The 22,844-nt window shown below is 34.4% G+C and overlaps 1 protein-coding gene across 5 annotated transcripts in view; it reads right to left on the minus strand.

Moving 5' to 3' along the window:
• Positions 1 to 22,844, minus strand: part of ZNF385B (zinc finger protein 385B) — a 389,695-nt gene that overhangs the window by 143,666 nt on the left and 223,185 nt on the right. The window contains exon 1 of one of the 5 annotated variants that reach the window (XM_081261416.1): positions 3,829 to 3,914. The exons of the other annotated variants lie outside the window; for them this stretch is intronic. The gene's annotated coding sequence lies outside the window, so the exon portion shown is untranslated. Of the gene's footprint in view, positions 1 to 3,828; positions 3,915 to 22,844 lie in introns of those variants that run through there. 5 annotated transcript variants of the gene reach the window in all.

The raw sequence follows: 22,844 nt of genomic DNA on the forward strand, positions 1-22,844 counted from the left end.
TGGCTTCATACCATCACATGAAACCATGGTACATAGAGTTTAAGGCCAACGTGTGGCACTTGATACTTTTACCTGTGCCATTCTATTTAACCTGTGACTGGTATTACTCTTACTTTACCATCCAGAGTGTGGTAGTGTTCAATAAACAGTGGCTTTATTTCTTCCTTTTGAATTTCCGTCGTACTCCCTTTCTGAGAATTTTACATGTTTTTAGTACATAAGCATTATTTAATTCTTTCAGCTTTCCCTTTAGATAAATGCTTTACCTGACTTACATTTACTTATAATAACTGATGGCAGTGACAGTCCTTGAAAGCTAAGGTTTAATGAGACCTTAGGGATTGTTTAATTATCCACTTCCTATTACAAAGATAAAGTGTCTCAGACCCAGACTGGTTCATTCCCACCATGTGTGTATGTATTTATGTACACAACATTCATATATATCTGAACTCTTAGAACTTTTATTTTTGTAATGATGGGAAATTCTTCTATGTTATTTTTAACTTCTTTCACTATGTTTTTCCTATTTATTCCAAACATATTAAAAAAGTTGCCTTGGTCCTTTCTATGTTATTCATATACTGTGTTTTCAATTTTTAAAAAATTTCAGCTTCCTAACAGTTCTTGAATTAAGCAAAAATGGGATTCTTAAAATTAGAATCTGTTTTACTTAACACAATATATACTTTATTAACTAAGAAAATATAGACAGAATTAAAGGGCTATTATTACCAAGCAGATAGTCAGAACCCAATGGGAGTCAGGGTAGGCCTAATACTGCTTTCTTAGAAGACTGTGTAATAGTCATCCCTAGAAATTGCTCCTTGCTAATGAAACTTCAGCTTAATCTCTTATAGGCAGGGCTAATTTAAAAGCACCTTAAGATTGTTCTACCCAAATAGTGACTTCAGCACCTGCTAAAGGTGTAGGGTAGGGAGTAAAGCAACTGGTCATCACTCTCTGCTTCAGCTTTCATTTTGCTTTGCTTACATAACACTAAGCCCTAGTTCTCCTTGAAGGTTGACATAGATTCTCTTTTGCCCTCCTAGATTGGTCTTAATGGAATGTGTGAGTTCCTTATAACAGTTTAACTGAGGCTTGAGCAGAGCCTGTTAGTGATGTATCAAGGTCAGCTACGGGCTGAATCTCATCTCCCTCTGGGTCCCATTCCATAAAGTTACTGGTACCACAGAGTTCCTTCTGTCCAGTGACTTGAAATATCAACCAATTTTCTTTTTCGCTAGTGAAACACAGGCTGAGTCTGCCCTATATATACACGATGAGAAAATGATGCTGTAGGCAGAAACAATATCTTTTAAAAAATCATACCGATGAAACCTTTGCACAACTTCATTTATGAAGAATAAATAGTCCGAACCCCTTTAAAATAAGATGAATCTCAAGATGCAGGTTCTCGGGGCTGGGGATGTGGCTCAAGCGGTAGCCGCTCGCCTGGCATGTGTGTGGCCTGGGTTCGATCCTTAGCACCACATACAAACAAAGATGTTGTGTCCGCCGAAAACTAAAAAAATAAAAAAAATTTAAAAAAAAAGATGCAGGTTCTCTCTCTGTCTCTTTTCCTGATCTTCCTTCTTTTTTTTTTTCATTGTCTTTTAGAAAACATGTGATCTCTAAACAGTGATGCACTTAAGAGCCCTCTACACCCTCTTCCTCCGGTTGTTCACAAACATAATGTCTACTTGAAAAAAATTTCTTTAAATAATTTAATAATTTTACCACTTTTAGTAATTCATAACTGTAGCATTGACCATGGTAACTTAAGAGTTTCAATAAAGTTGATGTCTGAAAAACAAATCAATCATAGCTATCATAATTCGAGCTCTATTCTTTTTGTAGAACTCTTTCCTTTAGCAATAAGTCTGCTTCATGAAAGAATTGACAATGAAAGCAAGACATTGTGATTAACTTCATGTCATTTTACAACAGCAGAAACTCACAGCAACTTTTACCCTATAAAAGTGCTAAGAGTGGGTAAAAGAATGCTGCTGAAGAACAGTATAGTGCAATATTTTTGGACAACAATTTTTACAGAAAGGAATACACTATTAAAACACTCCTTTGGAATTATGTTGTCACTTCATGATCCAGATGGAGTCATTGCATTATGTTAATTAATAACAAGGTAACAAATATTAAATCAAAAGTGTCTTAGCTCTGTTGAAAGTTGTGTATGGAAGATTCTTGGCAATTCTAATCACCAGATACTTTACTCCTCTGTGCTTTATTTTATTGATAGAAGACACTAATGGCTTCTCAAAAATTCCTATGAAATTCTATTAAGTATATCATAAGGGAACATTGGGAATTTTTATATAGGAAAGCTGTCTGTTACAACCTTCTAGGGGACTTTAAAACACAAGCATTTTCAGTAAGTTTTATTTATTCACCCACTATAACAAGGTATTGTTAGAAGGAAGACAAAGGAAATGATTTCTCTAGGATTCAATTAAATCTCCCCCAAATTTTAATATAGCTTTCAATTATGATAAAAATGAATTACTTATTATCAATGGGAATGAAAACCTGGTTTGAGGCAAGAAACATTTTCTTTAAATTATAATAAACACTGAAACATAACAGAAAATAGCCTTTAGAAATTGCAAGTAAAAAATAATATTAAAGTATCTGAAGAAGGCACTACTCTATTAGTTTTTATTCTGTTTGCTGAACATTTGAAATATTTTCCATTTAAATGCTTTTTCTTTATCAAAATTATTAGTAACAATAGTATCATTGTAAAACAGCTATAGTGAATATATGTGATTAAATGTCCATTTTCATTTCAGAACTATAATTTAAAATAAGGATTTCCATTGGCAATACTTTAATCATTGGCTAAAATATCCTCTCATTTGTTACAAACCTGTAAGAATTTTGAGTAGTTCAATTTTCACACATGTAAACAAGAATTATTGCTTGAATATTTGAAAGCACCCTCAAACGAGAGTAGTTCTGAAGAGTATATAGAGGCTCAAGTGTCAGCACAGGCAATTCATCCTTGTGGTTAAAACAACTTATTTCTACCAAAATGTCAATTATCATCAACATTTTTAGAGAAAAATCCTACTCTTTTCTATACCATTCTTAACTCATCTTAGTTATGACAAGGATGACCATGTAATTTATCATCCAACCCAGGACAGTATGGAGAAGGAAAGAGAATGCTATTAATAGGCATAGACCAAGAAGATCTCAAGCAAACTGAGCTCACTGGTCACCTTAGGTATAGCTTTCTTCCTTTATCATCTTTCTGCCATTAAGCTGAAAGTGTACACGAGTAGTCATCTGCTCCAAATTATAATGTCTACTTCCAGGGAACATAAGTAATGATGGGAAGGAGTGGGAATTGGGGGGAGGAAAATGACAGACATTTTTCTTTAAAGTTTGAAAAAGAAGGCAGAAAGGAAGAGAAGACCTAAATAAATAAATAAATAAATAAATAAATAAATAAATAAATAAATAAAATAAGACTATAGCAGAAAACAAAGTTTAAAATAAATAATCACACCACTTGCCTTACTTCTTGCTTTGAATTGGCTTTTGCTTTCCATTTAGCCTTTAGCCTACTAGTAGAGATTAGTAGTTTGTTTAGTCATTTGTTATTATTAAGCAGCTCTAACTTCAATTTAATTTGGCAGCCACACAAATCTAAACAAACAATAGAATGAGAAGTAGGTAATTCCATCAGGTTTCATTAATGAACCAATACTCAAAGCTATTTCAAAGGGTCCAGTGCTCTCAAATGGCAGTTATGCTAATTTAGTCACTGTCAACTCATCATCATACATTTTTAATAATACCTACTTTTTTGCGTATGTTACAGCAGGGAAGAGAGTGTTCACCACTACTGATTTCTAGTCTTCTTTGTGACAACCTATATCTAAGCCCCAATGTTCTGGGTGTAAGTCACAGAAAATAATACCCTAACATATGACTTAAGCCAGCAAATGGCATTTGGCCTGAGGTTGACTCAGTTACTAAAACTGCCAGCACTGCTGTAAGCCCATTGTAAGCTGATGTTATTTTTGACATTAGTATTTTTAAAGATAGTTCAGATAAAGAGGAGGCTCAAGGCCAAAAAATGCTAGTAAGTAAGATTCATTTCAGGACAACAATATGTTACACAAACCATCATACTAAGCCATTGTTTTAGGTGACATAGGCAAACTCTTGATATAAATTAGAAATGAACAGAAGACTTTGCAGCTCTACTACAGTATGTTGAAGCAAATTTTACAAAAGCATAAAATAAGTGCCAATGAAAACTAAAAATCTAATTTTATTTTTAATTTTAATCAGTCAATAAAGAACTTATTGAACAAAATGAAAACTATCATTAAAATATCTTAATACAATCTGAAATTAGGAATACTAAAAAAAAATCATCCTTTATATATCTGAGTTTTTTATTACTACCTCCCAAACAGAGAATTTGGCTTTACTGCATGAAGTGTCTTTCCTAGGCTTGCTTCATTTAAATCACTAGGGTCTCCATTGGGGATACCTTGGGTTGTTCAACAACTATGCCAACCTTCTAATATTTCTTCCTGAAAAGCTTAAAAACTACACTTCCTGTATGCTCCTATTGCTTAGGTTCTTGGTATGATTTAGTTACACCAACTAGAAATGCTAAATTAGGTCCCCATGGGGCCCTAAGACACAGTTGTGATATGGTGTTTTACAGCAGAGGTGTAGAGAGGTGATGCTTCCCAATGATGGAGCCAGTATCTCCATCAGTAGCTTAGTTCTGTACCAGAGCTTCAAGAAACTCAACATAAAGGTTATTTATTTGGTTTTCAGTCATTCCAAATATTCTGTAAGTTGTTTAATAAATATTCTAAATAGTCCCCTTCTTCTTGAATTAGCTAACATGGATTTGTTCTTTGAATCTTAACTAATGCAGTATCTCTTAAAATAGTAATAAAAATTACAAGTTTCCTGCTGGGCGTGGTGGTGCATGCCTGTAATCCTAGCTGCTTGGGAGGCTGAGGCAAGAGGATCACAAATTCAAAGTTAGCCTCAGCAATTTAGCGAGGGCCTGAGCAACTTAGTGAGACCCTGTCTCTAACTAAAAATACATAAAAGGACTGGGGATTTGGCTCAGTGGTTAAAGGTCCCTGGGTTCAATACCTGATGTCAAAAAACAAAACAAAACACAACTAGTTTTCTTATTTAAAAAATAAAAGAAAAATGAAAAAGTAATGAGCATAGATTTCTTCTAAGAGAGCAGTTGGTCTTCCCACTTTGGCCTATTATTAATATTTCTCCAGTATTTTAGCCACTCCCTCTCCTACCTCTCCATACCTTCTTTTGTTATTCTTTAAGAAAATAAAAATGATCAAGTTGGTGTGTTCCAGAATGTTGACTTGGCTTTTTTCATAACCCCATCCCTACCTTGGATATTTAAAGATCTTGACATAGGCCACACCATTTCCTTCATTTGAAGACTTAATTATATTTGGATGTGATGAAAGCTAGAGTGGGCAAACAAAATTTTCCCTAAGGACCTTTTCTTTAGAGTGGTATACTGCAGATTCAGGTTGATATCTAGTAGAGTAAATAATTCCATGAATGATATTAATGGTTACATAAGAAAGCTAAGAGAGATTTCACAGTGCTCTGTGTATAGCTATTACTCTGAAGAGACTTGAAACCTACATGTCTAGGTGTAAACTGAAATAAGTTTTAAGTAGAAAATAATAGGCAGGTCCCTTGGGTCTATGAATATATGTATTTATAACTTCATGGAAACCATAAAAAAACATAGCATTTAAAAAATCATGTTCAGAGCAAGCATTTTGTGAACAGTTTAGGAGTGATGTACATAAAAATCTCAAGGATTTACTTTGTTCTCACATATAAAATGTATAAATAAATTCTTTAGCATCTTTTAGTAATTCTAGATATTAATATCTGTATATATTATTGAATAACAAATTACCAATAAACTTAGTGACTTAGAACCACACCCATTTATTATCTCACAGTTCTATAAGTCAGAAGCCTAAGTAGACTTGATTGGATTCTCTGTTCAAGGTCTCACCAGTCCCAAATCAAGGTGGTGAAGAGGCTGGACTCTTATCCAGAGTCCTCTATACTTCAGATCTGTCTTCTAAGTCCTCCTTCCTTTTGTATGTTTGACAGAAACTGAGTGGTTTTATTATCCCTCTTCCTGCAAGTAGAGTTTTGGTGTCTGTCAGCCCTTCACTGGGTACTCTCCCTGTTTCTTCCAGTCCAAGATGGCAGTGTTCCTGCTGGTATAATTTTCTCAAGAACTTCATGGGTCTCTTATGAAAGGCTCAGTGATGCACCCTATTAGTCAAACCATGTACATGAATCTTTTTGAGATAACTCTTTCTCCATCTTTGGCTTCTGTTAGATTTTAAAGGGCAGCATTCTTGAGTCATCACAGAAGTCCTCTAATTTAACTAACAAGATCTATAAAGTACAACCTTCATCTCTTATGTCCAACCACTCTAATCTTTTGATTTTTCAAAAGTTTCAGCAAAGTGTTATGCAGCCAAACCCTTGGCTTCCTTTTCTTTTTCTTTCTATGCCATATTTTCAGAATCAGTCTCTTATTTTGCATCTTTTGTCCTCTGAATAGGCAGAGATTTTTCCAAATCATAAGTCCAACTTCCTTTTTGTTTAACAGTTAACCTGAATTTATCTCTCCTCTCACATTTTACTCTAAGCAGTAAAAGAAACAGGTGACATTTTCAACACTTTAGTTGGAAATCTCCTTGACTAGATACCCTAGTTTGTCTTTCACAAGTTCTTTTTCCACATAACTGGAGGAGACAATTCCACAAAGTTTTGCCACTACATAACAAGGATCTCTATACTTTTAGTTCCCAATAATACGTTCCTCATTTCCTACTAAGCCTGCAACAACAACATCTTTAATGTCTGTATTTCTATTAGGAGTCTGAGCTTCTACCTACTTCCTCATTCCAGAGCCACTTTTATATGTTAACTTTTGTTATAGCAGTACCCACTTTTAAGCAGGTAATCTAGACAGAAAGGTCCTATTTCTGTGAGTTGTTATAACAGCCATAAGTTTGGTTTTTATATTTCTGTGGTGGGTTTAGTGTGCCATCTTAAAGAGTTTCAGCAACATTAACACAGTTCAATAGTAGCCCAAGTTTATGATGTATATATTGTTTGACTATTTTTTACAGATTAAATGTACTGCATTAGCACAAAAATTTGGGTGTAGGCATAGCTTAATATGATGTCAAAGACTGTAAATGCAACCCCTATCTGTTTCCTTCACTGTTACCTCCCAAAAGTCAGCAGCCTCACTCTTGAATTCCTCTCCATCAGACTTCCACGTTTCTTCTGTCCATTTGTTTCTGTATCGCCCTGAGATTCTCACACAGTTTACATACAGGTATCTTTATGTCAATCATCCATGAGTCCTTTTGTACAAGCTATATCCTAATATCCTCTTATTTTACATTTTAATGTGGATAGGAGATTTTCATGAGATAGATATGAAGTATATGTTATATTCATGTCTTACAGACAGAAAAATTAAAAAAAGATTGGTAAGTATTATTGCTCCAAAGGCCTTTCCTCTCTTGATTTGAATTTTAAGTTCTCAGCTGAGGTTTCCCAAAACAAAAATTCACCACACACACACATCACTTTTATTTTCCAAAGGCCTTTCCCCCTTCTTTCATAAGTTCTATTTTCCACATAACTGGAGGAGACAATTCCACAAAGTTTTGCCACTACATAACAAGGATCTCTATACTTTTAGTTCCCAATTTTAAGTTCTCAGTTGAAGTTTCCCAAGACAAAAATTCACCACACATATATCACTTTTCAGCCTTTTGGCTAAGGTCAAATGAAATTTACCACACACAAAACTTACTGCAAAGATTAATTCAACTTCTTCCAATGTGAAGAAGTAGAAGTCATCTTCACTAGAGCTCAAGATCTGAAAATGTCAGTTGAAAGAAATAATCTTGAAAAAAATTCCAAGTTAGCAGAAAGAAAGACTTACAATACAGTTGCTATGGTAACTGCAGTGTACCCTGTTGCAAACTAGTAGATGGTTAGTAAAGTGAATCTGAATTAGATTCTTTAAGATAAAGACATATTCAATAAATACAAAGTTTAGAGAATTCAGAAATAATATGTCAGTTTTAAAATCCTTTCAGGAAGATATTTAAATATATGGCCAAATTTAAAATCCATTAAAATGGGCTCAGTTTTTTGATCTGCCTGAGACTCCTCAAATTCCTCCTTTGCAGCTTGTCTGGAGAGCTTTAGCTCATGAACTCTGTCATCTGCATCCTGCTCCACTGTATTGAGAGATACCTCCTGGGGGGGTATGGATGAAATTTTTCCATAATTAATACTAATAGTTGTTATATTATGGAGGTCACCACAGAATTTTCCTTGTTCTGTGTTTTCTTCATCATGGTATGGTCCTAAAGGACTTAAGTATCTAAAACAAGTTAGGGACTTTTTCAACGGTTAAATCGTCCGATTGTAATTGAATATGTCAAAGATGAAGTTTATTTATAATATATATAATCTACAATATTCTGGTGTTTGTGTGTGTGTGTGTGTGTGTGTGTGTGTGTTTAAATTTTTTTTTGTAGTTGTAGATGGACGGAATGTCTTTATTTTATTTGTTAATTTTTATGTGGTACTGAGTATCGAACCCAGTGCCTCATGCATGCTAGGCAAGCACTTTGCCACTGGGCTACAGCCCCAGCCCTGATGTGTGTGTTTTTAAAGATGAAACCTATACATATATATTGGGGGTAGAATGTGCACATGCTGCCTTAAAAGCATGAATTACCTATTATATATTTTCATAGCTCTGAATTTGGATAATAAAATGTAAAAATTATACATTGTGTTGTTTTGACCTATGTATATATTATGTAATATTTAAACCAAGTTAAACATGGTTATCAAACATTAATCATTAGTTTATGGTGAAAACTTTCAATATACTTTCTTCTAGTTCTTTGAAATGTACAGCACGTTATTGTTATCAATAGTCATCCTCCCTTGCACATTAGTCATTCTTCTTTGCAATACCACACCAGAACTTCTTGCTCCTAACTTGTATTCATTCTTAATAAATAATTAAATATTTAATACACAGTGGAACACTCTGCTATAAGTCAAAGATCTATATATTATATGGTTTAGATGTTTACAATGCAAAAAGAAAATGATCCCTAAGAATACATTTATTGTGAAGAATTCTAAAATATGTGAGGAATCACAGTCTAATTCAATATAAGAAAGTACATTATTTGACATAAGGTAGAAAATAAATGAATAAAAGAATATTTGAATGATTATATTATTAAACATTGCATGTGTATGTGTGTGTGAGAATGGATGAACACCTCTGCAGAAATGAATAAGTAGACTTTTGTGAGTAGCAGATGGTGTGTGAATTTTTTAACAGATTGCCTTACTGTTTGTTATACTTATATTGCCTACAGAATCTTTTGAGTGATATAATTACTAGAACAGTTGTTTGTTGTTCAAGCAATACCTACTTTTTGGATTTAGAAATTAAATTTCAGTAAAACTAATGGACTTGCTCAAACCAGTGCTGTTTGAGTTTCTGAATCAGATCAAAATTAAATTCTTCTGATTCCAAAAGCTATGAGTTTATACAAATTAGCACTTTCATAACTTACTATCAAGTTCATGTAGATGTAAAATACTTTCATGAAAATTAGTGGAAACAAGGTGAGAATTCCTGATAAACTGATGCTATTATATCAAAGAAAGAACAGCTGAATATTTTGTTTCAATCAATTGCCACAGTTTCTCTAATTCATGGCTGAATTAATGGGAGAAACTCTGTAATTTTCCTTATTTAAGATTTCCCCAAAATTGGGTGGTAGCATGGCGGAGTGGTCTAAGATTTCCCCAAAATAACTTAAAAATAGGAATATATTTTATAGTTTTATGTACAAGGATTTCCCCTTAAATTTTTTTGTCTAAATAACTCCATTAAAGAAGAGTTTATATTATTTAAATGTTATAGTATTACATGTCATTCAGTGTTTCTCATTAACAGTATTCTGAATTATGAAAGTATATCCTAGGCATTTTTAAGTCACAAAATCAGTAAAGACTAGATCAAATAAAGGTTTGCATAAATGAGAATTAGGATTATCAGGCAGTCTTCTTGACATTCAAATACCATTCAATAAGACTGGTCATAGCCAAGTTTGATGACTGTGGTTCTGAGCCAGTGGTTCTGAGCTGCCCTGTCCAGGTGGATTCCTCATGGAGCATGGTCTGCATTAACCACTTTGAATATGCCACGATGGCTGTGGAAACAAGGCAGGCATCAGGAACTGGGTCTACCAACCAGTGTCCCTATGTGTTGGTCTTTTAGTAAATTCAAGTGAACACAATTCTAAATGGAATCTGAATCTTCATTTTGGCCAATCTTATAGCCCAGACCAGTTTTAGTGACCTGACTCAGTGCAGGGTCAATGACAATCACATAATGAATGTCTATAACCATAAGGGTTAACACAATAACAGATCTAATCTGAATGCTAAAAATGGGCTCAACAAAGAAACTAACTCCAGAGCATTGTGAATGAAAGATACCACTTAACAATGTGAAGTTTCCTTAAAATATCACTTTAATATGCAATTCAAGAAGGAGGTTTAGTATATTGACTAAAAAGCTACAAATGTAAATTGGATGCTAACAATAATGTGAATTACTTCTGTAGGCAACTTAACCAGAAGAGGGCTAACAATGTTCTAATTAGAGTATTGCTTAGTTTCTTAAGTAGATCATGAAATTTGAGTATGTAAGTCTGATAAGTTAGTATGTGTCAATTTTTTTCTATCCCTTTGAGTCAAGTAATTTATCTCTCAAGTCTCTGCACAAGTAGACTCATTACTGTAATTGCCTATTATTGCTTCTGAGGGCACAGCCATTCAAGTTGATTAACAAAGGTAAACTGTCCTGCTTGTTTTCTATGATGCTGCTTGTTTACATATAAATCTTAGCTGCTACATTGTGGACTCATTGAAGGCAAGAACCAATCCTGTATTATTTATTTTTCTCCCTTCATTACAGAAACCAGCATATGGTGGGTACGTAACAAAAGTTCCCGGAATCACATCACTCTAGTAGAAAGACCCACATTCCATTTAGGAAAAACATTTCCAGCTCCCAGTTTGCTACATAATAGCGGCATTTAGACTCCCAATGGAGAAGGAAATGGTGAAGTGCAGCTGAGTTTCTCAAAAGTTTTATGAATATATGTGGCTAGAAAAAAGGCAAGGTGAAAGTGACATTATAAACACATTGGCTTTTTCATTCTTGGATGAATGAAGGCATATAACCCACTTGGGTATCTCAGTTAGCATCATTTTCTTGAATATAAAAGACAAAAGTGCATATTCTTACAAACCTTTGAAATGCATTAGAGACCCTGAGTATATTTCCTTAGCAACATCTAGGAGCTGCAATTAGTTTTGGGATGCTGCCAGCTCATTTGATAGCTTTATGCTTAGGGAGGAGGACTAAGGGTTTGGGACTGATAAAGCAAGAATAAGACATTTTGAAGTTCACTAAGCAAATTCTGAAAATATCTCAAAGCAATAATAAAATATTCATTTATGTAAACATTTCTTGATATTATCTAGGATTGCCACTTTTATATCTTATAAAACTGGAATCCAGGAGTAAAATAAATGTATGTAATGTAGTTTTTTACTTTTAACATAATAGCAATTAGTATATAAAATTTTTAAATCAAAGTATGGGAATAGTCTTGAAGTCTTGTGTTGCTGATTCCCCTACCCATTCCTCTCTCTGTATATATATGTACTGGGGATTGAACCCAGGGGCACTTTACCACTGAGCTACATTTTCAACTATTTTTATTTTTTGAGACACGGTCTTGCAAAGTTGCTGAGGGTCTTGCTGAGTTGCCCAGGTTGGCCTTAAATTTGCAATCATCATGCCTCAGTCTCCTGCATCACTAGGTTTAATGTGTATACCACAGCACTTGGCGCACTCTATATTTTTAAGAGCTCTAGTAATATGTACATAATAGCACCTGACATTAAAAAACTGTCTTATATTGTGCCCAAGTAATTTGAGGACTCCTCCACTCCCATGTCACTTTCATCACTTGAACCTGAGACAAATTATGATCATATGTATATTTCTGTTACTTGAAATTCCGTATTTATTGCAATACACTCATTACAAATATTCCCAGGGGTCAAGAGATACAAGGTCCATTAAAAGAGCCAACAGAGCTGGCAATACTTTTAATTAAAATGTCATAATCCAAAGAAGAAGTTTGTTTTTAAACATCTTCCCCCTCCAAGTATGCCATTAGTACAGACTGGGTATTAAAATTTCTTGCTTCTCCTTTTTCAGCTATGATCTGCTGGATCATTTTGTATGATAAACTCTGAAGAGTCAATAAGGAAGAGATTTCAGGGGCAGGGTCAAATGATTCTAGTTTTACTTAGTGACTAACTTACAGTTCTCACTACATCGATGAGAGACGTACATGAGGTCTATAGAATCAGATGAAATACAATGTCTTCTTGCATTAGGAGATTCTACAAGAAAGAAGGACTAAAAGAATATTATGGTATATGAGATTTTCAATGATATTTATGTAGTACTCAGGACTTTCCAGCAAAAAATGTGCAGTTAAGACCAGACTATTTTTATAAGCTTATTTTAAGACACTGGACAATTATAGCTTACAAGTCTCAAAATACAATAAACATGTCTCCCCTCTCCCCTTTTTTCTTTTGTCAGTGCTAGGAATGGAAACCAGAGCCTTATACCTGCTAAGCAAATGTTCTAATGTTTTTTTTTTAATGTTACAATGATTATAAATATTCTACTAAGCAAATCACCTAAGAGTACTAAACTGGAATTGCATATTTTAACATGACAGTATGTTTCTCTATTAGCCCAGCTAGTTATAAATGACTTGATATTTTTTGACTTCTACAATGGTAATTATCCCATAATTTTTCAAGAAGAAAACATCTTGTATATTGTCAACAAATGAGAGTCTGGGAAGCCAGAATGATTTTCCAGTGGAGGAGCATTATTTTTTCAAAATGAAAGTTATCATAATTCAAATGTTATATTGGAGAACAAAATCCTGACATTATAACATAAATTGTGTATTTGGAAAGTTTATGCATTGCCACAGGTGTGTCTTAATAACTCAATAATCATTAAACAAATTTATTTTGGTATTTATTTTTAATTGTTGAATGGAATTTAAAAAGTTCTTTATGTGCAAAAATGCTAGAAGTCTCCTTCAATATTGCTAAAGATCAGTGTGATGCCATGGGCATTTTCAGTCCAATTTGAAATTAAACAATGTGGTTCTTAGCATTTAATTTTCTTCCTCATGGATTTGGATTGCTCTAAAATTGATCGAATTTTAACTGACAGTGTTTCCAGGACAGAAAAGAGGAAAAGGACATTGATGCTGAATAAAGACAAATGTGGATTTAGGTCTGGTTCTGTGCTTGTTGATGTGGGTTACATCAGACATCTCAGCCTCTGTAAACCACGATTTCTTCACCTACAAAGTGAGCATAAGACTATTGCCCACCTTTAAAGGGCTTGTACTGAGGAATAAATGAGACAGCATGGCAAAGCCTTCAACATAAGACTTGACAGAGCATACACACTTTGTATTAACCCCAGTTAATGTATATACTAAGTTCCCAGGCAGCCCAAATTATTAATTTGGTTGTAATGGTGTTTGTTTCAGAGTACAAGCATTAGTAAAGATTTTTTTTAAAAAATAGAGTTTCCATGTTCTAATTTTTCAAAAGAAATTCTTTTCCATTCTAATAACTAAGGCAGTGGCTTAGGATCTTAAAACAACTACTGTTATGTTTTTCACTGTTTCATGGTAAAGTCATACATATCATGATCATATTGTATAATTTTAGGATACTTTATAGTACTCGAAGTGCTAGTTCATATATTTCATGTAACTGCAGCAATAATTCTATGATGCCAGTCTAGTAAATAGTATCTCCAATTGACCTTTTATAAAGGCAGGTTGGTTACTTGACAAACTTCACAGGGCTAGTCACTGACAGAACTCTGACTAGATGCAGTTCTTAGCCAGGTACTTCCTCCACACCACCTCTCTTCCAAACTACAACAATTCTGTTTTTATAGAGAGTCAAACTACATTATTCACCAATATTTCTCCTATCATAGTTAATTTATTGGAAGTTAAATGTAAATCTCCATTCAGAAATGCTTCTGTGGCAATTTGTGACCAGTTTTAAAGCTGAGTCAATTCAGAACACTTTCATTGAAAGACTTATCTGAGGATTGGCATTGCACTTGACCCCATGGGATATATCAAAGCAAACTCACAGAAACTCTGCTCTCAATAAGTTTAAAAGCCAACTGTAAAAATTGCCAAGAGACAAAAAATATACCTAAAATAGAGAACAGCCTATAAAAAAGATGTTAACGTTTTTAAAAAGTGGATTCCTAAAAAAGGGCCAATGATGATTAGGTAAAGGAACAATTTCAAAAAGGGGTGGAACTGAAAAGAAATAATGATTAAAAATAGTTTTGTTCCAATGAAAGAGTCATCCTATTTTTAGAATTTTGAAGTTCACAGACAGGAGAGAAACTGTAGTTAGAATCCACAACATCCACCAACCTTTTCTGCAAGATAAAAGTATTTATGTTGGTAATCTTTATTGGATTCAAATGCAAATAACATGTCACTTGGTCTCAATATCCAGAGGGTTTTTTTCTCAAATATTTTTGCATAGTGTAAATCTATAAAAAATGTATTACAGAACTTACACAGATTTTAATTTGTTGCAAAGTAAAACAGCAAGACAGTTTTTGAGCAGACTTTTTTGTCTGCTTATAGATACTATCCTTGTCAAAGTGTTTTTGGTGGGGAGTGTCTGAAACTCTATTTCCAAAGAGCATTGTAACATTTAAAATTGTAAAATGTCTCTATGCCTACACACACCTTTTAACCCAATCCAAAAACATTTTATATTCGGTAGCACAAGAGAATAGTATTTTATTTTCAAGCAAGGTACATAACTGTGGAATAATTGTGGAGTAATTTGTTTTCCACATTACATATTTTAAGAAGTACTCACATGTTATTTTTTTTCTGGCTCCATATCCACTGGTATAATGTATCCTGTATTTTTACATAATAGTCTCACTATCCCCATTTCAAGGATTTTGAATGCCTAATAGAAGCATGTTTAAAATATACACATACAATATGATTTTTTAAATTAACAGCAATATGCTTTGGAATATTAAATGTTAATAACAGATTTTTATAGATATTTTAATTTTATCACATGCCATTTCTCTTACTACTCTTAAGCTTAATAAAAATTTTATGTTTCAGTGATATTTATTTTCTGATTAAAATTGGGCATCAAACAGACTGCTTTCTGTGCTACCTTATCTGTCATATACTCCTTTATAAACCAACCCAAATCATCTTGAAACTTGAAAAGTAATTTTCTAAATATAAAAACTGAAATTATAGTAAAATCACCAATTGTCTATAAGTAGTTTTTTAAAAAAATTAAATAGTTGTGGGATAATCAGTTATGATTGGGGCCTAAGCGCATCATTCATGTTGGGTCATCAAAGTGGATACTGGAATTCACTGCTTATCAGACAGGATGACAGCAGGTACCAGTGCTTGAAATATGCGTAGTGACAGGTACCTACATGAATAGTTATACTTGGGATTTGTTTCAGTATGAAAAGTGAATGGTCAGGAATTATGTCTTAAGATGCAATTATTTTCATAAATTATCAAATGAGCTTAAAAATTACAGGGAAGCCAAATGGCAATTACTAATTCATGTCCTTAAGTATGGTATTCTCAAGTGAAGTAATTGGTTTTAAGTTATCAAACATTAATGGTATTAGAAGCTTAGGACTTTTAGGTAGGTCCTAAAGACAGCAGACACAATGAGAAAGTCAACTTCCCTTTATTTTCCACAGAGATTTTATCCTGAGGCCTATGAAAGAGGTTATGTTCTCTTATGAAGAGAACATTAATATCCAGGTGAAGAGGATTTTTCAGAATACCAAGGAATTCTGAAATGCTTTATAAACCACCTTTGGAAAATAAGATTACACTACTATGTAAATCTGAATAAGAATTATAATTATTTTAATAATGACATAAGAAGTACATATAGAGTAACTGTTTCTACATTTGTAGAAATAAACTAGCCATATCTGTTAACATTTATACAAAGTTCTTTTTTACATGTTGATCAGAGTTGATTAGATGGTCAACAAATGGAAAATACTGCTGTTAGTTGTAATATATATAGGTTGAGACTAGAATTTCAAGTAGAATTTGAAAAGGACCCTCTTTGTTCAGAGAAAAACACATAAAAAAGGTTAAGAGTGCCCTGTGACATGAGCTCCTTAAATGGTGTCTAGAATTTAGAGCTGACCAACACCACACACTGACATTGTTAAAGGCCCTTCTCATTACTGGAGGGTGGTATCATAGTAGTTTCTGTGTTTGACCAGCTCAAATAAATAATGGACATTCTTGAAATGCTTCAGTAGACATTTGTCAGCACAATATTACCTTCAGAAAGCACAGCTTCTGCTTTCTGACCTTCACACATTTCTCTCTTTTGCTCTGAAAAAAGAGTGTTTGCTCCTTTATGTTTTTAGGAGCTGTGGAAATCTAGAGTTTTGAAGATTTACTGAGTATCTATAAAATATGCAAATGATTTAAAATTTAATGGCTACATGTCATTCTGATTTTTCCTTATTCTGTTCTACAAGAGTTTCCTTGACACAATATATTATTTTATAAAAATAACTGAAGAGGTTCTCATTATAAAAGCAACAGCACTTTCTCATTAGGAGTTTTGAACTGGAAAATAATAAAAAATGAAAATCTATATTTTTATTGCTTGGGGATAGCAACTCATGGCATTTGGATATCTATTGCAGTTTCATGCTTTCTGAAGACTTCATACGGAGCAAAAGTTGGATGATCCAAATGAGAATGTCTCACAGTGGTAGCACTCAAGGAGGGTAGGTACACATCTGGAAGAGTAGGTGCTATGGTTTCACCTGAGTCTTGGTTCTGCCTCACTCTAGGATTTGTGGTTTCTTCTTTGATATTTCTCAACATTTTCTTATCTAGACTTCCTGACCCAGATTATTTGGTTACAGCTGGACCTCATTTCTGACATATCCAAGAATGAGGATGTGAGCACAGGAGTCAGAGAATACTATCGAACATTTTTTTTTTTTTTAAAGAGAGAGTGAGAGAGGAGAGAGAGGGAGGGAGAGAGAGAGAGAATTTTTAATATTTATTTTTTAGTTCTCGGCGTACACAACATCTTTGTTGGTATGTGGTGCTGAGGATCGAACCCGGGCCGCACGCATGCCAGGCGAGCGCGCTACGGCTTGAGCCACATCCCCAGCCCAACTATCGAACATTGAAGACTGCAGAAACTTCCAGTTGTGACAATTTCTAATTTAACATTCACATTCCTAAGGTGAATTTTACCTTTTCTGGAAGAAGATTTTCTGTGTTTCTGCTGACAAACAGATCCCATTTCTGTTCACTTCTATTCATTTCTCTGGGTGGAACTTTCCACACATATTATCTTGAGACACAAACTTTGTAAATTTTCAGAAACTCTTAATAGCTTCCTTCTTTTTCTCTTTTCTTGGTTTGCACCCACCTCTACACTTTCAGACTTAGATACTGTAAGCCAGAAGAAAAGAGGTAGCACCTCCTAGTGATATGTAACTCCATCATCAGAAAGCAGGAATCAGGAGGCAACAAGGTATGGATCTTCTAAACTGTCTGCAGAGAAAGTTCCACATATTGGACAGACCCACCTGCTGAATGCACTGCTGTCATTCAGACTCATTCCTTTCCAGACACATTTTGAAGTCATAGCCAGCACGGTATCTCATTGGTCTACAGCTTTCCTTGTCTTACCTACACTCTCAAATAAAAACAGCATTTCAATCTTTGCTTCAGGCTCTGTTTTCTAGAGAAGAGATTCTCATAAAATAAAATGCAGATTCTGTCTCAGGACATCTGGGATGAAGCCTAAGACTGTGCCTTTCTAAGTTAGGCCTTTCTCCTGGTTCTTCACGTAACAAGGTTCTAGAACACCAAAACTCAGACAGACCTCATTATTACTCAATGTAAGTTTTTTGAGGGTCAAGACACTGTATTTGCATATGTGTATGTGTGCATGCACATTTTTCATTGTTCTACTCACTGAATCTATAGTATATTTTTGAATGTAGGAAGTGTTCAGTAGATATTTGACTAAATAGTAAATAAATGAGTTTTCCTAGATGACTTTAGGAGTTTCCAGGCATAATGAAAATTACTGATTTTAAAATTAAAAATTTTAGGGAGAATTGCATTGTCTGAAGGTGGGCCTTTTGTGTTTCTAGTGATTGACAGGTAAAGGTGGAATGCCTAATATAGTTACACATTCATATTACCCCAGAATCTAGGCATTAAAGTCAAAAGCCAATAAAAAAGTAGAGATTTATTTTAGAAATTTCTTGCTGGTTTTGAAGCACTGATGAACAGTAGTGAGGTATCTAGTTCAGGAAAGCTGATGCAGGGATTCCAAAGGTCAATCCTACTTTTAAAACCTTGCTTGTCTTCTGGCAGGTGTCAGAGAGCAAAGAAAGGTGTGCTTAAGATCCATTACATTGGTAGCATTTCATGTTTACTCACCCAGAACTTCACTTTTCATACAATATCTTTTATTATAGAGGGTGAATGGCAGTAGTCTGCTGAATTTTAAAATAGTGTATCATGTATAATTCATAAAAATTGCCAGTAGCATCAACATCCTCTTCTGGAATTTGTCCTACTTAAGAAATGTCACACATTAGACTTGTATGATAGGTGTTATGCCTGTTACTAGATGTAACTGACCTTATCCCACTGTCCCTTCCACTGCTACCAACAACCATCTGGACACTTAAGACAGCAACAATGTCAATAGCTATTCTTTTCTCTTACACTTTAATTGTCATAGAGACATGGAAACAACTGAATAGAGTTTTCATATATGGAGTTCCTGACAAAGGAATGATACTAACTGTGGTACTATATGCCACTGCATTTGTTTCTAAATGATTTTGTAAAGGTCAGGCTCTGGCAATTGAATTTTAAGGGTTATTTCCAAAGACCACAAGATAAATATCTTTCTACCAGGAACTCTCATTTGGAAGGACTTTTTATTATAGTGGTTCTTGTAGTCTGTGTGCCAGGAGGGCCAGCAGCACCTGATAACTTGTTAAAAATGCAAATTCTTGGGCTCCATCCCAGCTCTGATGAATCAGAGACTCTGTCAACTGTTTTAACAAATCTAGGTGATTCCAATGAATGCTAAAGTTTGAAAACCACTTCTCTGTAAATAGAAAGTTGCTGGGGCTGGGATTGTGGCTCCGTGGCAGAGTGTCTACCTCAGACATGTGAGGGACTAGGTTCAATCCTCAGCACAACATAAAAATAAATAAACAAAATAAAGATATGTGTCCATCTATAACTAAAAAATATTTTTAAAAAAGTTCCTATAGAATCCAGATATAAATGGGATTCAGGATATTCTGCATAGAGATATTTTAAAACATGGCATATGTCAGTGTTTGAGAACTAGGCTTGAACTATTTCACTACAGAAGAGGTACTTATTAAAATACACAAGCCTTGACTCCATCCAGACCCAGTGAATCAGTGTCTGGGCAGGAGCTGATTGCATGTTATAGGACATTCTAGACAGATTTGAGGCACCAAGCACAAGAACATATAATAGTGTTTGAGAACATCAGCAATCTCTGGGTAATGGGCCCAAGAGTGACCTTTATTTTCTACATACTTTTAAAATATTCTTAATTGGATACAATGATCATATATTACGGGTATAAACAGAAAACAACAACAAGGGGATTATTTTAAAATGGTGGTAGCATATAGAATAATATCAAGTCATCATATCAAGACCTAAGAGCTTGAGGGATTTCTTTTGTTTATAGCTGAGAAGTAAATAGCTGAGATTTTGGAGTAATACTGTCTGAGCTCCAATCCTAGTGACTGACTGATGAGCTATGTAACTTTCCTCTTAGGAATCTCAGTTTCTCTATCTCTTAATCAGAGATGATAATAATAGTGTATATTTCATAGGGTTGTTGTGAGAATCAAATGAGAACACTTATAACAGTATTTAGTGCATGGAAATTAAAAATGTAAGCTACTAGTAATACAAAGGTATCTGTTTTATGGTTATACATGACAATATGTTTATGGCAAGTCTTAGTTCATCTTCTGTAAAGGTCATATATTGATCAATTGATCAACTTTTACTGTAATACTTAAACTAGCAATGATTAAGTGGTCTATGTCTTCTTTCTTCATGGGGAATAACTTTCTGCCTCATCTCTGACTGCAATTCCTCTCATCTGCCTTTTGTCCATTGCCATGACTCTCACTCTCCTTTTGTCAAAAAGCCACCTTTCAGCTTATCTTATATTTAGTGATCAAGGTCTTTCTCTTTCTACTTGTCCCCATTAGTGTGGTGTGCCATCTTTATTTGACTCCCAGATTTCTCTGTGCACTTAATGAATGTTTGCTAACATATTGCTATATTTTTACAAACTATATTTTTGTTTTGGACATCATTAATAATTAGGTTTCTGAAGCTCTGGAAAATAACTACACTTCTGGATATCAAGTTAAGAATTGGTTTAAAGAACATTATCCCTGAATCCGAGTATCCAGGGCAGGGAGTGGTACTGAGCTGCATGCACCCCAGCTGGGAACTCCTGCAGCTAGTATCTTCAGACCAGAGCCCAGCTAAAGTTTCCCTTACCCTAAAGGGACATCAGTATGTGCTGAAGGCCTAGCATCACCTGATTATTTTTTCTCTTAGACTTAATCAGAGCATTATAAAGTATTGAGAAAAAGAAGTTTAGGGGAGAAATTTATGCACTTTCTATTTTCTAGAGCACTTTTACATTGGAAAAAAAAATCTGAAGGCAGTGCTTTTAAGAATACAGTTCACGTTTCCTTCTGTATTCAAGCACTGTACGAGGTATTGCATTTAGAGAATCACCTGGAGGACTTGTTAAAACACAGGTTTCTGGGGTCCACTTCAGAGTTTCTGATTCAGTAGGTCCAAGAAAATTGGCATTTTAAAAATAAATTCACAGGTGGTATGGAGTCCACTAGTTCAGGGACCTCACTTTGAGAACTACTTGATATAATGTGGATATGAAATGTCCTCCAACACTCAAACATTAAAAGCTTTGTTCCCTGCTTGTTGCATATTACTCACATCTGTCAATTCAGCCTGAGAAAGGGATCATTCCATACTCAGTCTATTTCAGAACCTCATCAAAAATAAATAAATAAATCATAACCCTTACATTATTGAGATTGACTATCAGTTTAACAATGGTTATTATTTTAGCAGCAAGATTTAAAATTTAGTTCTATCAATGCCAACCTCTATATTTTGGTATATCTATTTCATGTCTTTCATAGTCAATATATATGTTTCATTTCCTCTTTAAGTTTTTGTACTTATAAATTCCCCTGCCTTGACTATTGCTTCACTCCTTGTCTATCCATGTCTGTAACTTCTTTCAAAACATAGTTTCCCATGATTCAATTCCTCTAAAATGTTTAGAAATTTTGATTTACACAAATGATTCATTGATTTTGTTTTCTAGGGTATAAATACAGTTAATTGTCCCTATATTAAATTTTCTCCTGTTTTCTAATAAATCATGGCTGACTGATCTTATTTTTCATTTTGCTATCTTCCTCTAACCATAGCTCTCCTCCCATAAAAGCAGAAGATTATGAAGAGGATCAGAACTAATGATAGTATCTCCTATCAGTGCCTGAGTTTCTCCACATGTTATGCACAGGGTAGGGGTAAACAGATTATTTATGATTGGGAGAACAAGAGGAAGCAGGAAAGCAGCAGACTTTTCAAACTTTCCCTCTAAGTTAAAAATCCCACACTCTCAGTGATAGCAATGACTAGGTGCTCTGAAATTTCTTGGCTCCAGAGGTCCCCAGATCCTAAACTGTTCATCTTTCTCTTTCACTTGGACATAATCACTGTGCTCAGGAAGACAGCACAGCCAGAAGTGTGATGGCTTTTGTTTTGTTTCAATTTTTGCTTCAGTGTTTGGAGAATAGAATGCAGCTACTATGAAACAACACCTGGTCTGTTTACTACAACAATGTTATAAAACATGACTTAAAAAAAAAAAAGAACTGGATGACTGGGCCCCTGGACAAAACTCAAGCACAAATTATCACCTCACACTCATAATAACCATGGTAATTTGAGCATAGAATAGATGCCAAATGATTTGGGCCAGCCGGGTTATATTCTCCTGCTGTGCCGATGAACATTTCAGGTGCATCTTAATGTTGTATTGCTGTGAATATCAAAAGCACAGCAAGAGTCCCTAAAAGCTGGCAATAGCCAATAAACTCAGGACTCACAGACTTCCAGGAAAAATATATATTCAGCATTTGTTTTACTAAGATAATTTATTCTATCCAATTATTGGTTTGTACATTTTTATTACATTCTTTACTGACCTTTTTTAAAAATTTTATGTTCAACATATATATCTAGTATCTCTTGCAGAAGCTGGATAACCAAGCAAGTCCTGCTCTATCCCTGCCTGCCCTCCCTTCCCCAAACCCCAAATCTCACTCAGCCAAAAACCTCAGTGAGGATTAGGAAGCA

This window comes from Spermophilus citellus (assembly GCF_964194105.1).
Source record: "Spermophilus citellus genome assembly, chromosome: 11".
NCBI lineage: Eukaryota > Metazoa > Chordata > Mammalia > Rodentia > Sciuridae > Spermophilus > Spermophilus citellus.